The sequence below is a fragment of the Rattus norvegicus genome, chromosome 5 (genome assembly GCF_021556685.1).
Source record: "Rattus norvegicus strain SHRSP/BbbUtx chromosome 5, alternate assembly SHRSP_T2T, whole genome shotgun sequence".
Lineage (NCBI taxonomy): Eukaryota > Metazoa > Chordata > Mammalia > Rodentia > Muridae > Rattus > Rattus norvegicus.
In genome coordinates this window covers 120,117,225-120,133,945 of record NC_141538.1, presented here as the reverse complement: position 1 = coordinate 120,133,945, position 16,721 = coordinate 120,117,225, and the positions used below count along the sequence as shown (strand labels likewise).

The following is a 16,721-nucleotide window of genomic DNA, read 5'->3' as shown; positions in this document are numbered from 1 at the left end:
TTTGGCCTAAGTTGTCATTGTTACTTTAGTGTTTGCATTGAAATGTATAGTATAGACTTTTATCATAATTTACATTCAAATGATGCTATACCACTTCATATATAGCATACTTTACACCAACACACATATTATCCCCTTCAATATTTTGATGTTGCTGTTTAACACAGGCTCTCTTTTTGTTTTTTGGTTTTTTTTTGTTTTGTTTTGTTTTTTTTGTTTTTTGTTTTTTTTTTTTTTTGGTTCTTTTTTTCGGAGCTGGGGACCGAACCCAGGGCCTTGCGCTTCCTAGGCAAGGGCTCTACCACTGAGCTAAATCCCCAACCCCTTGACACAGGCTCTCTTAAGATTTATTTTATTTTATGTATGTGAATACACTGTCACTGTCTTTAGACACACCAGAAGAGGGCATCGGATCCCTTTATAGATGGTTGTGAGCCGCCATGTGGTTGCTGGGAATTGAACTTAGGACCTCAGTTTCCCAAGTACTGGAATTTAGGCACAGGGCCTGGTTGAAGTAATCAAATTTAGAAGAGGCCAAGACTAGTCATTTGAGATGATGGTAGGTGCCAGTAAGCCAAGTACTTGGAAGGCTGAAGCAGGAAGATGCTACCAGTTCAGGCCTGTCTGGGCTAGCATGTAATACCTTTATCTTTTTTTTTTTTTTCCCCGGAGCTGGGGACCGAACCCAGGGCCTTGCGCTTCCTAGGCAAGCGCTCTACCACTGAGCTAAATCCCCAACCCCAGTACCTTTATCTTAAAACAAACCAGTAAGCAAACACAAAAGTAATTTGAACACACTTGTAATTTCTGAGACAGACTGGATGGAGTAAGAAGATCAAGAGGCTAACCTGAGCTACATGCTCCAAGATAAAACAAATCTAACAGTATAAACAAATGAAACAATAAGTAAAAATGATCTTAAGAAAATTGAACCCCTCAGTCTTTCTTCTAAACTATTCCCTTGCTTTGGTGCTGGAAAGACACTCAGCGTTAAGGACCCTCACTGCTTTTGTAGAGGACTTGGGTGTGGTCCTCAGCGCCCACATGTCAGCTTATAACCTACTATAAATACAAGTCCAGGGATCCCACACCTCCTCATGACCTTCTTCCTTACTCACCTGGGAAACCTGTGGTACACATACATATAGTCAGGCACTCATTCTTAAAATAACATTTACTTATTTCAATGTTTGGAGGACGTACTTTATTTTTGATTTGAGACAGGTTCTCATTTTGTGGACCTGATTAGCCTGAAACTTGATTTGTACCCAGGACCAGCATTGAACTCACAGAGATTTATCAGCCTTTACTCCCCAAATGCTGGGATTAAAGGCATGCACCATCACACAGAGCTGAGAAATATAATTTAACAAAGGAATACCTGATTAAAATGCTGGGTAGAATTTGTAGGTTTCATGTATCTAAAATAATGAATATTGGAGAAAATATGTATTATTTTTAATTTCAGTCTTTATGTCAGATAGTAAAGTTGGGTCTCTTCTTTCCATTTCCTCATTATAATAGACACTCTGCTTCCCATGGTGTGAGTGTGTGTGTGTGTGTGTGTGTGTGTGTGTGTGTCCGCCCGCGCATGTGCATGCACGTGCACCTGTGTTTTGGATCCCTTGAAGCTGGAGTTACAGGAAGTTTTTGATCTGCCTGATGTGGGTGCTGGGAGCTGAAATCCAGTCACAGAGATCCTCCTGCCTCTGCCTCCTGAGTGTTGGGATTAATAAGGCACCACCACACCTAACTTAGACCAGATCTTTAGCAAGATCATAGAAGACTTCTCCAAACTAAGGAAAGATATACCCCACAGACACAAGTACACAGAACACCAACTAGATTAGACTAGAAAAGTAACTAGAAAAGTAACTCTCTACCTCATATCATAATGAAAACACTAAATATACAGAACAAGGAAAACTTTTAAGAGAAAAAAAAACCAAGTCACATATAAAGGAAAGTCCAGCAAAGCTACATTGCTTTCTCAATGGAAACTGAAAGTCAGAAGAACACGGGCAATGCACTCCAAGTTCTAAAGGACCATGAAGCCCAACATAGACTACTAAACCCAGTAAATTATCTGTCATTGTTGAAGGAGAAAGGAAATCTTTCCATGAAACAAACAGGCTAAAAAAAAAAGTCATGGGGCTGGGGATTTAGCTCAGTGGTAGAGCGCTTACCTAGGAAGCGCAAGGCCCTGGGTTCGGTCCCCAGCTCCGGAAAAAAAAAAAAGAACCAAAAAAAAAAAAAAAAAAGTCATATACAGCACAACAACAACAACAAAATCCTACACAGAACACTGGAAACAATACTTTGAACTGAAGAGAGGAATAACCATAGTCAAGAGACTCAAGGCGAAAACAAGTGAAGCCATAATTAGTGAGTTTCAAAGCACAACTAAGAAACAAACTAGCAAAAAGGCCACAGATGACCACAACATACACACACCTTTTAATAATAACTCTAAATGTTAATGCCCTCAATTCTCCAATCAAAAGACTCAGGCTAGCTGAGATAAGAAAGCAAGGTCCATCTTTTTGGTATCTACAAGGTACATTTTAGCTTTAAAGACAGGCACTGGCTTAAAGCAGACAGATAGAAAAAAATATTATTTCAAGCACATGGTATCAGGGAGCAAACAAGTATCACCCTGCTGATCTGACAAAATGGACTTCAGTGTAAAACTAATCAGAAGGAACTAACAAGGGCCCTTCATTCTAATCATGGGACCAGTTAAGCAAGAAAATATTACAATATTGAACATATGTGTTCCAAATTCTGGTGTGCCCAGTTTTTAAAAAGCATATTAATAGAGTTGAAGACACAATTTAACACAGACCCAACAATAGACTATTTAAACATCCCATTTTCTCCAAAAGATGGGTCATCTATAGAAAAAAATAAACAGAAGCGTCAGAATTAACAAACATCCTACATCAAGTGAATCTAACAGATATCTATAGAACATGTCACCCAAACACCAAAGAATATACATTCTTCTCATCAGCACATGGGAGTTTCTCCACACTAGACCATTTGCTGGGACTCAAACCTTAACATACGAAAAAATTGAAATAATTCCATGGTTTTGTTGTTTTGGTTTTTCCAAGACGGGGTTTTTCTGTGTAACCCTGGCTGTCTTGGAACTCACTTTGTAGACCAGGCTGGCAACTTAGAGATCCACCTGCCTCTGCCTCCTGAGTGCTGGGATTAAAGGCGTGTGCCACCAGCAGCCCGAAATTCATGTATCAACAAAACTTAAAATGAATAGCCAATGAAACTCTAGTGGAATGTAAACTCATGGAGATTAAATAACTTACTACTGAATGATGAATGGGTCAAAGAAGAAGTCAAGAAAGAAATAAAAATGTTCCTGGAGCTAAATGTAAATAAAAATACAGTACAGCAAAGTTACCACCAGAAAAAAACACATTAAGAGCAGTTCTAAGAGGAACAGTTACAGACCCAAGTGCCAACATTAAAATAAAAAAATCAGAAAGAACATGCATAAATGATTTAATGATACAGCTCAAAAAAGTTGGGAAACAAGAACAAACCAAATCAAAACCCATTCAATTACTTTGATTGATTGACCGATCAATTGATTGATTGTGTGTGTATATCTGTCTGTCTTTCTGTGTGTCTGTTTATAGATCAGAGGAAAACTTTCTGGAGTCTTTCACTATGTGTGTCCTGGGGGCCATACTCGGCCTGTCAAGCTTGTGAGCACATACTTTTACTCCACGAGTCCTGTGGTTGATCCCATAAACAGGGATTTTATAACTTTATTTTGAACCCTGTCATCACCTGAAGGGTCAACCTGTCCAAGCCAAAGAGACTACAGAGAGCCTGGCTGGCCGAGTGGTGGGGGCAGTGGCTGGTGCTGTGGGATAGACAGGGGAGGAAGAAAAGTAGGAAAGAAAAAGAAGGAAAAAGCAGAACTAACACCTATCATCCTGAGTCCGTCCATCAGTCCCCAGGTGCTGCTCAAGTGTGGCCTTCATCTCGGCAGCGGGCCTCTGAGACAACGCTAGCAGTACCTGTGTTTTCCTGATGGGACCTTGAAACTAAAGGTCGGGCTCTGGGCATAAGTCAGTGTGACCCTTAAGGTTTGAGCCCAGGTCTTAGTGGCTTAGCCCTCTTGCTGTGACAGGTAAAGGAAAGAGCTCCGCGCTGGGAGTGAGAGAGGAAACCTAGGTTGACCTCCTGGACCGCGCAAGCGCTCTTGAGTATTTTTAAAATTGTAGTCAAATCTTTAGCAGCGGAGGACCCCTTCATTGAACCTGCTCGCTCTCCAATGGGGCCCCACAGGTCCTGCTTCAGTTCCCCACAGGAACCAGTTAAACCTTCCCAGTTAGTGTAATCAGACAAAGGTAACTGTCACCTTTCGTTTCATCCTGTGCTTTTATTTTTCAAATTCTGAAGTCGACCTCTGAACTCAATCTGCACTTGCCTATTGGTGCATAAGTAGCTGTAATATCACAGTAAATTAAATTCTGTTTTAAAGGGTATCTATTTAACAATCTGTCAGAAGTTTCACAGCATTTGATTTCTTGTCTTCTCTGTCCAGTGACAGGTTTATCTCAATGTGGCTTGATTAATGAAACCTTTTATTTGGTATAAGCACACCTATTATAAACATAATTTCTTAATGCTTGCTTAGGCAACATTGAGGCCTGGAGGCAGGGACTGAAAACTTACTTGTAGCTTCTGCAGCTGCTTCAGAACCCCTGGGTGAGGCTGAGCGGGGAGGCCAGCTGGGCGCAGCATAGTGAGGATAGAGTCAACTGAATGACAGAGAACCCGTTTTAGAGCCTTGGCTCGATTCCCGATTAACCCCGCCTTGTTTAAAAAAAAAAAAATGTTTCCTACTTACTGCCAACTAATCAGCCTCCCCCTATAAAGCTGCCTCGCTTTTGCTGGCCAGTCACGGGGGGCGTGGCAGCAGACTCTTCTGGAGCAAGGAATTTGCAAATCCTTGGTACCTAAGACGTGGGATGAAGGCAGGAATAAAAGGAAAACGGAACCAGAGTGTTAATGAAGCCACCGGGCCAGGCACTAGTAGCTCTTGAGAAGTAGAAACGACTTTATGATGGATATTCCTCAGCAACCTTTCCAGAAACACCTTTCCAGATTGAATTGTTTGTTCCTGCCCTATGTTCACCTCGCAGAGGAGCTTCGGTTCCGGCTGGGTTGAAGCCTTTGTATCTTCCGGGCTCCGCAAATTCTGGGGGGAAGACTGCCTTGTATCTCATAGACTTGAGTGTTTTTACTGCTTTATTTTGCTGTTAAGCACGTAGGAGCACGAACAGCGAACACAGAAAATAAAATGTAAAACTTGTTTCTGCTGCAGAAATTGTCTTCTTCTTCTTCTTTTAGCTAGAAATTTTTGCACTATTAAAATGACAGGTTCTTGAAAGATATTACACCCTCCCCTTACCTGTTTGTGACTTGCTAATAAATGCTTGAAATGTTTTTATGCACCTTTTTTCTTTCTTTCATTAAGTGTTGTTATTTTTAGTTTGTGATACTTGTGGTTTTAAGTACAATGACACCTCTCTAAAATGAGTGTTGTTGCTATTAACAATAGAGAACAAAATATTATTTTGTTCTTAACTATAATTAAGGTTTCGAAGAAGACCAATGAAACAAACCCATTATTTAAAAGTCATGATCTTGACATTCTTTGTTGAGATTTGAATAGTCAAAAATATTGCATAAAATATTTAACAAATTATTTTATTTAGTGAGTTACTAGCCTGACTATTGAGGCTGTGACTTTTCATTACCTATGTATGCTTACACAGACTTTAAAACACCCATTTCTTTTTGAGAGTTTTAGTACTGAAAAGGAAAATATGAAAGGGAAAAGTTCTGATACAGGGGCAGCATCAGACTTTTATTATCCATTTAGCACTAATTGTATCCATTGTAATGATACATACAGAAAGATTGAGTCTGGCCTAACTTTCAAAATTAGAAGAATATGCAATAAAATAAGAAAGCAAGCACAGTTTTAAAATGACGTTAAAAGAAAATTATTGTCAGTAACAACTTGGTTTCTTTTGGAAAATACGTGCACGTATTTTCTCAATTTAGATTGTCCTCTTTCAAGCCAACATAGGAACTTCTTTAACGAGACTCTGAGCGGAGGAGTATTCTAATTCTCCAACATGTATCTCAGTTTTTAGTTGATTTTGCATCATGCTTTTTAACCTTCGACAACAAATATTGTTGTACCATGAAGACAGCGAATCCAAACAATTACATATGTAGTCCAAAGGCATACCCAGGAAAATCAATATTTGACATCTTCGCAGTTCCCTCCCTGCAGCCCCGTTCAATAGCTCGCATTCATTACACACTCAGATCTCACTCAGACGCGCCTTTGTCACTAGGAACCCATTCTTCCCCCTCCTCTGACTTCCACATAACTTCTTTGCCCTGTACTTTTACAGATGCCTTCTGGCTATAAATACTAATGAAATCTCTTTGCTTAATTCGATTTTGCTGGTACACTTACAGTTATGACCTAACTTTCCCACGAGAGAGACTGATTGAACATTCCACTACCTTATGGATGGGAGCAAACATTCTCAGAGAACTGGCCTGACGATTTCCATAATTACAGAATTCACAGCCTAATGACCTTAAAAAACAATAAAAAGATCTCTTGTTAATTCCATTTCTGTCACTGACATTCAAGATATTTCATTTTTCACGGGACAACAAATTTACTTTTTTATTTTCCAAAGAGCAGTCTCTCCTTTCCCCCCAGATTAAATTTTCTGAATACTGAAGTATTCTATTGAATATTTAGCATTTCTTTGTCTTTTAAAAGTTAGAATATTTATGATCCTTAGAATGAATTTGACTGATTTATAGCAATCAATTATAAGAGTACGTTTTCAAATAGCCCTTTTAAAAATGAAGAATAGAATAATTAAAAAGATCACAAGTCCTCCCTTGCATATAATTATTTCATTATTTCATTACAATGCAGAAATTATTTTTGCTGACTGTGAGCAATTTTAATTGAGTGAGATCTGTGTTAATATACGATAGAGAGCAGTTCTTCCTAAGGAATAAGACCACTAATTGCCTAAATTTTTATTCAGTACAGTGAGTCTTACGAGCCATATTACAATGTAAACTTAGTCAGGGGTAGAGTGGGTACAATACCCTCCCTGTGATGGAGACATTCAACGAGCATGCCCCATTGGCTGATTTATTCCTCCAGCAGGTTTATAGCTTATTAACCATTTGTTTTGTAGAAAACTCATAATCTGTTTAGATCTTCACAGGAAAAGCTATGACAATAGAACATTAAAACTTAGATCTGAAGAATACTGTACTCAACACGAATAAGGCATCTTTCTCAAAACCACAATTCCTAAGTGGGTGTGCACACACACACACACACACCATACACATACACATACATATACACACCACACACATACATATACACACACCATACACATACACACACATATACACACACACCATACACACACATATACACACACACACCACACACCACACACACACATATACACACACACCATACACTCACATATACATACACCATACACATACACACACATATACACACACACCACACACTATACACACACATATACACATACCACACACCACACACACACACATACACACACCACACACATACATATACACACACCATACACATACACACACATATACACACACACCACACACACACATATACACACACACACCACACACCACACACACACATATACACACACCATACACATACACACACATATACACACACATACACACACACACACCACACACTATACACACACCATACACATACACACACATATACACACACATACACACACACACACCACACACTATACACACACATATACACATACCACACACCACACACACACACATACACACACCACACACACCACACACACACATACACATACACACACCACATACCACACACACACATATACACACACACCATACACACACATATACACACACCATACACATACACACACATATACACACACATACACACACACACACCACACACTACACACGCACATATACACATACCACACACCACACACACACACATACATACACACCACACACCACACACACACTTATACACATACACACACCACATACCACACACACACACACAGATACACACCACACACATACACACATATACACACCACACACACACATATATACATCACACACATATACACACACGCCACACACATACCACACACCACACACACATCACACACACACCACACACACACACACACACACACACACACACATATACTTTCCCTCTTAAGCAAGGCCTCATACATCTTAGGCTGGCCTCAAACTCACTAGCCTTGAACTCCGATCTTTCTGATCTATTTCCTGAGAGTTAGGAGTATAGATTGAGACACAGGCCTGATTTCATGTCTAGCTTTTTAGTTTTTGAGATAAAATTTGCACATACACCCTAGGCTAACTTCAACCTTGCTAGCTTTAAATGTGCAATTCTCCTGTCTCCATCTTTACCTTCTAAGTACTAGTAGATATCTGGCTGACGTGTAGTCTTACTCATGCATACTTTGAACTGGATAAAAATCTTTAAAAACCTTTTTTTGATAGCTGGGCAGTGGTGGTGCATGCCTTTAATCCTACCATTCAGGAGGCAACGCAGGCAGACATGAGTTTGAGGCTAGCCTGGTCTACAGCGTGAATTCCTCGGCAGCCAGGCCTAAACAGAAAGACAGTCTCAAACAACAACAACAAAACAGAAAACAAAAACATCAAAAGAAAACAAAAGAATAGACCGGAAAAAGAAAGTAAAGTAGGCGTGGTTCGTGGAACAATGGAGGCTTTAATGTGTACATCTGTGTTCATTTCTTTCTGAGTATGCGATTCATCTCTCAGTTTCTCAATGGACAAAGAATCCAAACAGTTAAGGGGTACTGCATTCAAGGATGTTTAACATCCTTCCTATTCTTAAATTCAAATTCCATCCCCCCTTTCTGAACAACATTTATCAAAGCAGCAAACAAGCACACAGAAGCATCCTCCACCTCTTCCGTGATCCAGTCTGTGTAAGTGTCACAAACATGCTTGAATTAATGGTGCTGTTTTATGGAGTATGGGTTGTTTCAGATGCATATTGCCTGAGGTGGGGTCCTCTTAGAGCCAGGTACTGAGTCAGACACCAAGAAGAAAAAACTGTAAAGGCTCAGAGAAAGCAGCAAAGAAAGAAAGTGAAAGCACCGGAGTAGTTTCCTTGAGCCTCGCAGTTTAAACCGGTTTGAGGCTACGGACAGAATCCTGGTGTGGACTATGACAGACATACATACATACATACATACATACATACATATATATATATGAGAGAGAGAGAGTACACACACACATATATAATATATATCTGGCCTCAATTTACTCCTAATTCTTAACTAATTGGAATTTAACTATTCCTTCTACCCTAGTAACTAAGTATCAACCTGATTAACATCTCCTTCTAGTGTCAAATGAACATATTTGAGTCCAAGTAAAGAGAAGACTGTTAGTGCTTCCCTTGGAATGGTGTGGAGGGAAGGTAGTTACTTAGTGCAGTGGAAAGTGTCTTTGGTCAACTGGATAGCTTTATCCAGAAGCAAGAAACCTCTACTCAGAGGAGGAAATTCTATTCTGAAGACTTCCTGACTGGGAGGCAGGGGATTTGCTGAGGACATTGACATGGGGTTTGTCCTCACCTTGTGCTCGAATGCTTGTGTGTGTGTGTGTGTGTGTGTGTGTGTGTGTGTGTGTGTGTGTGTGTGTGTGTGTGTGAGAGAGAGAGAGAGAGAGAGAGAGAGAGAGAGAGAGAGAGAGAGGCCATACCAGAAGAGAGGATGGGGAATCTTGGCTCCTTGCCTAGATTTTCTTTGCTGTTAGGATCATGGTGTTTGCTAGAAAATTCAATTCCCCCCCCCCCCCATGCCCACCACCACAAACAATGAAGTGATACAGTAACACTATTGCTTATGGGCATTGCGGAACTGAAATGTTAAAACATATGTAATGCATCTTCAATAAAATTCAGATTTAAAAGTCCCCTAATGATGTATGTGTTTGACAGTCTTTAATAAAAACTGATTAAAGGAATTTCAGTCATGGAGAGCTTTAATAGTAATGATTCTTTTTCCTTCATGTGGAGGGAATTTCAGTGTTATAAAATAAATCAAGGAATTATTAGGACATTAGAAACAGGGCTGCACCATTTCTTGGGTATGTAGGCTTTTGTGTTTTGTTTTGTTAAATACTTGACTTTTCTACCATACGTCCAGGGAATGCCTGTCTTACTGAAGTTCTTTGAGACAGTTCTTTCTGGAGCACAGCTCAGGTGCATTAGATCATTCGGGGACTTAGATAATTCTCTTTTGAGTAATTCGATTCATGGCTTGATTTCCTCTTCCTATCGAACCGATGTCTCAGCAAAGGGCTAGAGGATTCTGCTGTTTGTAGCGAAAATCTTGAGCCAGGACCATTAACCTTGAAGCTCTACACACTTTTCAGGTCAGGCAATTACCACAGTTATCCTATTTACTTATTTAAGACTGTGGCAAAGGGTGCTTCCAAAATGGACTGATGAATGTGAGTAGAGGAAAAAAAAATCAATTTTTTTTTTGAGCGGACAGATTCAGAATTGCAGTGATGGGAAAGAATGCTAGGATTCAGTTAAAATGTCTCTAAAACAGGTCAGAGCAGATAAAACAGTCTGAGGGATTGGAGTGTACCCAGAGAGAGAGGAGAGTCCAGTGTTCGAAGTGCAACAATGCTTAGTATTTGGTCAAGCTGCAGTGTTTGTAAAGCCCTGGGTTGACTCACGCCAGAACCATCTCTGAAACTTAATATGTAGAACAGATCTACGGACAGCTACTCTCCTAGAAGTCAGAGGCTTCCTACCTGTTTGTGTGTCGTTGGGGATTTAGCTCAGTGGTAGAGCGCTTGCCTAGCAAACGCAAGGCCCTGGGTTCGGTCCCCAGCTCCGGAAAAAAAAGAAAAAAAAAAAAGCTGTCTTTCCTTCTGTCTTTCCTTCCGTTCCCAGTTGTTTATTTGAGAAGGAAGTGCACCAGAAATTACCTGTTTGTGTGTCTCTCTCTTTTCCATGTTTCTCAGCATGACTTGAAAATCATTCATCCACTCCAATTCTAATGCGTATTATATTATATGCATATATAATATGCTTTTTAAGATTGTTTTGGTTTATTTCATATGTATGAGTATGGATGGTAATGAGTGCCCTGTGGGTGCTGGGAACTGAACCTGGGTCCTCTACAAGAACAACTAGTGCTCTTAACCACTGAGCCATCGCTCCAGCCTTAAGCTCTTTCTTTCAATGAGTATGGTAGGATTCATTGCCACAGGGACCAAAATGACCTGCCCGAGACTGAATCAGCTAACAGCGTCAGGGATGAGCCCAGTCCAGCGTCTGTTCTTACTTCCTGCTTCTTTTTTGAATGTAAGGTAGGAGAGCAGTAACAATCCGTAGTAGGGGAAGTCACGTGATCAGAGGCTGCCAGCACGAGTGGAGAATCTGAGTCCAGATATTATTCACAATCTATGTGTAAGAGAGCTTTCCCAGCCTCTCTCTTCAAGAAGAGTTTACTATGTAGGCCAAGCTGGCCTCAAAACCAGGGTCCTCCTGCTTACGTCTCCTGGGTTCTCAGATTACTTCTGTGATAAAGTTAGAGAATAAAATTATTTTTATTCAATGTATTTATTTCTTCATCATCATTGAATGTGCAAGCATGTACGCATACCACAGTGCAGCACATGTGCAGGTCAGAGGATGACTTGTGGAATTGGTTCTCTTCTCCTACCCTGTGGGTCCTGAGGACCAGACTCAGGCTTGGCAGCCAGTGCCTTTACCTGCTGAGCAGTCTTGCTGGTCAACAGATTCTCTCTCTCCCTCTCCCTCTTCTCCTCCTTCTTTCTCCCTCCCCCTCTCCCCTTTCTCTCTCTTTTGATAGGCTTTAACGTGGCTCAGACTCTATTTGATTTGGGGTGTGTGTGTGTGTGTGTGTGTGTGTGTGTGTGTGTGTGTGTGTGTGTGATGTGGATTTGTGACTGGAGGTATATGCAATATCATACAATGCATGTGGAAGTCAAAGGACAGCTGTTGTTGGTTTATTTTGTTTTGGAGACAAGTTTTCTTTGCGTAGCTCTGGTTGTTCTGGAACTCAATTTAAAGACTAGACTGGCCTTGAACTCACAGAGCTTTGCCTGCCTCTGCCCCCTGAGTGCTGAGATTAAAGGAAAACTTTGAGAGTTAGTTCTGTTAGTTCTCTCCATACACCATGGGTTCTATGGAGTCAACACAGGCTACCCGGCAAGCCATGTTAGCCACTGAACCATTTCGCTGTCCCCCAGACTGTCATTAACTCTTTGTGCCTCCGCCTTCCAAATATTGAGATTAGAGGCAGGCATTGCCACACCTGCCTTGGTAGTCTTTATTTTTCATTTTACCAAATTGAATATTTAATTTTTGCATGGAGTAAATACAAGCCCTAGGCAAAATGACATACTTCACTCATTCACATCTTGTCATCTTAAATGAGAATTGTGGTGGTCTCTTGTGGTTTGATGTGGAATGTCCCTCACAGCGACTCGTATGAATGCCCAGTGTCCAGTGCCTCGAGCTCTTTTGTGAGGGTATAGGAAGTTAAGGAGGTGGCGACTACCTGGAAAGGTAGGTCACCTGGCCCCAGTTCTTGTCTCTCTGTTTCCTGCTTGCTCCTGGGTGGAGACTAGCCTCTCCGCATGTCCACATTACCATGATGCTCTGCTCCTGCACAGGGCCACACCATCACGTATTGGACCTTTTGGAAAGGTGAACCAAAGTGACGTTTTCTCACCTTAACATCTGTCTGTCAGGTGTTTGGTTATGGTGACGATAAAATGGATGAATATGGTGGCATTCACCCGTGATAACTTTCTGCTGTTACCTCATCTTTCCAACACAGACGATATCCCTTCAAATCAAAGCAAGACTTGGGGTGCAGACAACGACTCTCCGTGTTTCTCAACTCTAGCTGTGCGTTGGACATAGAAGCCAATCCACAGATGCTCGCTCTGAGTTCCTCGTGACGTCTGCTGTCGGTGTGACCTATTTCTCTTGCTTTAAATTTTTCCTTTCTAATTTGAAATCCTCAGTCTTATTATAATGTCCCCTGAACTAATTTTTTCATTGTTCCACTAGATCTATAGTTCATAAATTTGTTGAACCATGAACAAAAGCAAAAGGCTAGGCGCGTGCAGGTACGAGCCATATGCACTGCTTTAATGAGCAGTCACCTTGACATATGGAGGAGGACTGCCCAATTAATTACTGGGTTTGATGGAGTTGTTGTCTGCCTGCATGAGTTAGTCCTGGGGCCCATTTATAGTGGTAAAATCCTGTACTGGGCAGGTCTGACCGATAAACAAAGTAAATAAATGAACCAAGTTGATTTAGTAGCTCACATAATTTGCTAGTCTACCATAAAAACATGACACTGCTTCTTAACAGGAGGTTTTCAGACTTTTTGGAAACATGTAGAACGGTGAAATTCCACTCACGCAGTCTTGGTTTTAGCAATTTACTAAGTTTCTTCAGCACATAGAAACAAAACACTTTTGTCCTTGAGAACCAATGATGTGGGTTACCACAGATGGTCAGGTGGGCAGATGCTTATCTGTTAGTGCACTATTTTGTTTGTTTGTTCTTGAGACAGGTTCTCATCTGACTCAGACGGGCCTCCAACCCCCTGAAGGATGATCGTGAGCTTCAGTTTGCCTTCTGCACCTCCTGAATGTTGAGATTACAGGCGGGCACCGCCACACCCGGTTTTCTGCAGTGCTGAGCGTCGAATCCAGAGTCTCAGGCATGCTAGCCCCAACCAGTGGAGCTCCATCTCCAGCCCCTCAGACAGATCCTCATCTGGAATCCCAGGATGGCCTCAAAGCTACATGCTTTAGCCTCCCACATACTGAATATGTGCCACTATACCCAGCATCAACCCCATCCCTCTTCTTTTCTTTCTCTTTTTTGGAAAGAGGGATAGGGAAACTGAGTCTTGTTCTATAGTGAAGACTGTTCTGGGCCTCCTTACAAAAGGAAGGAAGGAAGGAAGGAAGGAAGGAAGGAAGGAAGGAAGGAAGAAAGAAAGAAGAGGAATTTAAAGCAAAAATGTAGGCATATTTGAAAGATTAGGAAATGGATTCTTTTACTTAATTTTTATCCAATGCACCTGCTGAATTTATTCCATGATATCCAGAGACGCCTACTTTGTTTTCTGAGCTGCCCAAGTTTGTCACCTCATTTCAGCTTTAGGACATCAGCTGGTATTGAAGACTCTCTACTTTAAAGTCACAGAGACCTTGGTCAGGAAAGCAGGCCAGCAGCCCCTAGACTAGATTTGCCCAAGTTCATTTTGTTTTGCTCTTTCTTTGGGTAGTTAATTTTTTTTTTTTTTGCAGTCCTATATGCATTTAAAACTTGCCTAGTTTATTTGTACACCATCCCTTCCACTGTAGGCTTTCCTCTCGTTACAAACTCTTGTTTAACAAAAAGATTACCAGTATTGGGGTTGGGGATTTAGCTCAGTGGTAGAGCGCTTGCCTAGCAAGGGTAAGGCCCTTGGTTCGGTCGCCAGCTCCGAAAAAAAGAAAAAAAAAAAAAGATTACCAGTATCTTCCAGGACTCCATCTTTTTCATTCTTAATTATCATTTTATGGTGTTGGAAATTGAACCCAAGGTCTCATACATTTTTGGGGCTACATTTTCCCTGTGTGAGTTAGTGGGGGCACCACATCCTCTAAGATTGCATCCCTCTCTGAGATCCTGCTGGGACTGCCACAGGATGCTGAGCCCTTCCTTACCCTGGCTTTGGATCTCTTGATGTTTCAAACTGGTACTCACTCGTAGACTTTAACCTTCTCTAGCTTGCCTGTCTATCTAGGTCTATTGAACACATTTTTTGGGCTTTCTTTCACTTTTTTCTGTTAATTAATTACTTAATTATTAATTAAAAATTTAAAGGCGGGGCTTTAGATCCTTCCGACATCCAAGGCAGCACCGGAAGAGCTGTGAGGGAGGTGCACCAGCACTTCCTCCAGCTGCTGCTGATTCACGGCGTGCTGGAGGAGTGGGAAGTTAGGCGTCTGCAGAGCCACTGTTACATCGTTCATGACCGAACTGCTCCTGTAGTTAAGCTGGAGGACTTCATCAACAATATCAACAGTGTCTTGGAGTCCTGTGTACTGAGATAAATGGGTCACTGAAGACCCATTTATGCGCTGGCGAATCTTGCTACAGCTTCAGTTTCCAAAATGTCCAGAGACCAAGCTGGATCTGTATAGAAAGGCTTAGGAAACTGATCGTTAACTCAGAAACTGGCTTTGCTTCAAACATTTTGAACCCAGTTGTTAGTCGCAGAGGTAAAAAGATGAGGAAGGAGAAAGTGGAGCAGGTGATGCGGAAGTTTGTGCAGAGCAAGTGGCTGGGGGGAGGAGGGGCTTCACCTTGCATGGCCAGGCTATCTTGGAGATGGAGCGGTTCATCCGTTTAATCCGAGAGAGCTATGAAGATATGCAACATCCGCCACAGTTTCCTCTTCGAGGGTCAAAGCTGAGTCGTGTGGTATTAGGATGCATTTGCTTTGGATGGCCAAGTACTTCCAGGCTGCCTCTGAACCACACTGTCCCCACTGTAATGACTACTGGCCCCACGACATAGCAGAAGTCTTCGACACTGAGAAAGAGTGGGAGGCTGGCATCTCATGTCAAGCAGAAAGTTCTTGAGGACCCGGCAGCATCCTGCATCGTTCTGGCTCTTGGTGGGCTGACCCTCAGGGCCCATTTAGAACTGCGTTCCTGGTTGATACTTGCTTTTTTTTTTTGCAGTCTGGGTCCTTTATTTCCTTTGTGTCCATTAGGCCATGAATCCGTATGGAGTGGACTCCAGCAGCTCAGGCTCTTTCCTGTTAGTCCTCACAGTGGGCTTCTCTGGGTGGCGCAGGCTGGCGCTTCAGCTGAACCCAGGTGCCCTTCTCTTTGGCTTCCTTTTTCTTCTGATCGTTCTCCTTCACACGCTTCAGGAAGCTGTCTCTGCTCTTCGAGTGCTCGATGTGCTCAATCGGCACATTGATCCTCTTGGCCAGAATCTTGCCTTTAACTTGCTTGTTTACAATGATGCCCACGGCATGCTGGGTGACATTGTAGACTCTTCCGGTTTTGCCGTGGTAACACTTATGGGGCATTCCTTTTTGAACAGTGCCCATTCCCTTGATGTCTACAATATCACCCTTCTTGTAGATTCGCATGTATGTGGCCAAAGGAACGACTCCATGTTTCCTAAAAGGCTTAGAGAACATATACCGAGTACCTCTCCTCTTTCCTTTTGTGTTCGTCATTTTGGCGAGTTACTGGAAGATGGCTGCCCTGGCGGAAAGGAAGGATACTTGCTCTTAAAAGGTTTTTAGTAAATGTTTCCTGATGGCTTAAAAAAATTTTTTTTAAAGGCGTCATTGTTTCTTGTTCATAGTTTAACCAGATCATGATAATTTTTTTTTCATTTTTTAACTTTTTTTTTCATGTAACTCTTTCCCTGCTCATGGTCCCCTTCTAATAGCATGCACTCATATCTG

At 41.6% G+C, this 16,721-nt stretch overlaps 1 long non-coding RNA gene and 2 pseudogenes across 1 annotated transcript; 2 read left to right on the top strand and 1 right to left on the bottom strand.

The window, feature by feature from the left end:
* The first annotated feature begins 8,902 nt into the window (after nt 1-8,902).
* LOC148005938 (uncharacterized) lies at nt 8,903-15,120 on the top strand. The gene is made up of 3 exons (XR_015620380.1): nt 8,903-9,149; nt 13,059-13,190; nt 13,809-15,120. It is a non-coding gene; the product is annotated as an uncharacterized LOC148005938 (long non-coding RNA).
* A 3-nt stretch (nt 15,121-15,123) lies between these two features.
* On the top strand, nt 15,124-15,920 carry Nsmce1-ps1 (NSE1 homolog, SMC5-SMC6 complex component, pseudogene 1; annotated as a pseudogene).
* Nucleotides 15,921-16,058: 138 nt separating this feature from the next.
* Nucleotides 16,059-16,487, bottom strand: LOC148005937 (large ribosomal subunit protein eL21 pseudogene; annotated as a pseudogene).
* Nucleotides 16,488-16,721: the final 234 nt, after the last annotated feature.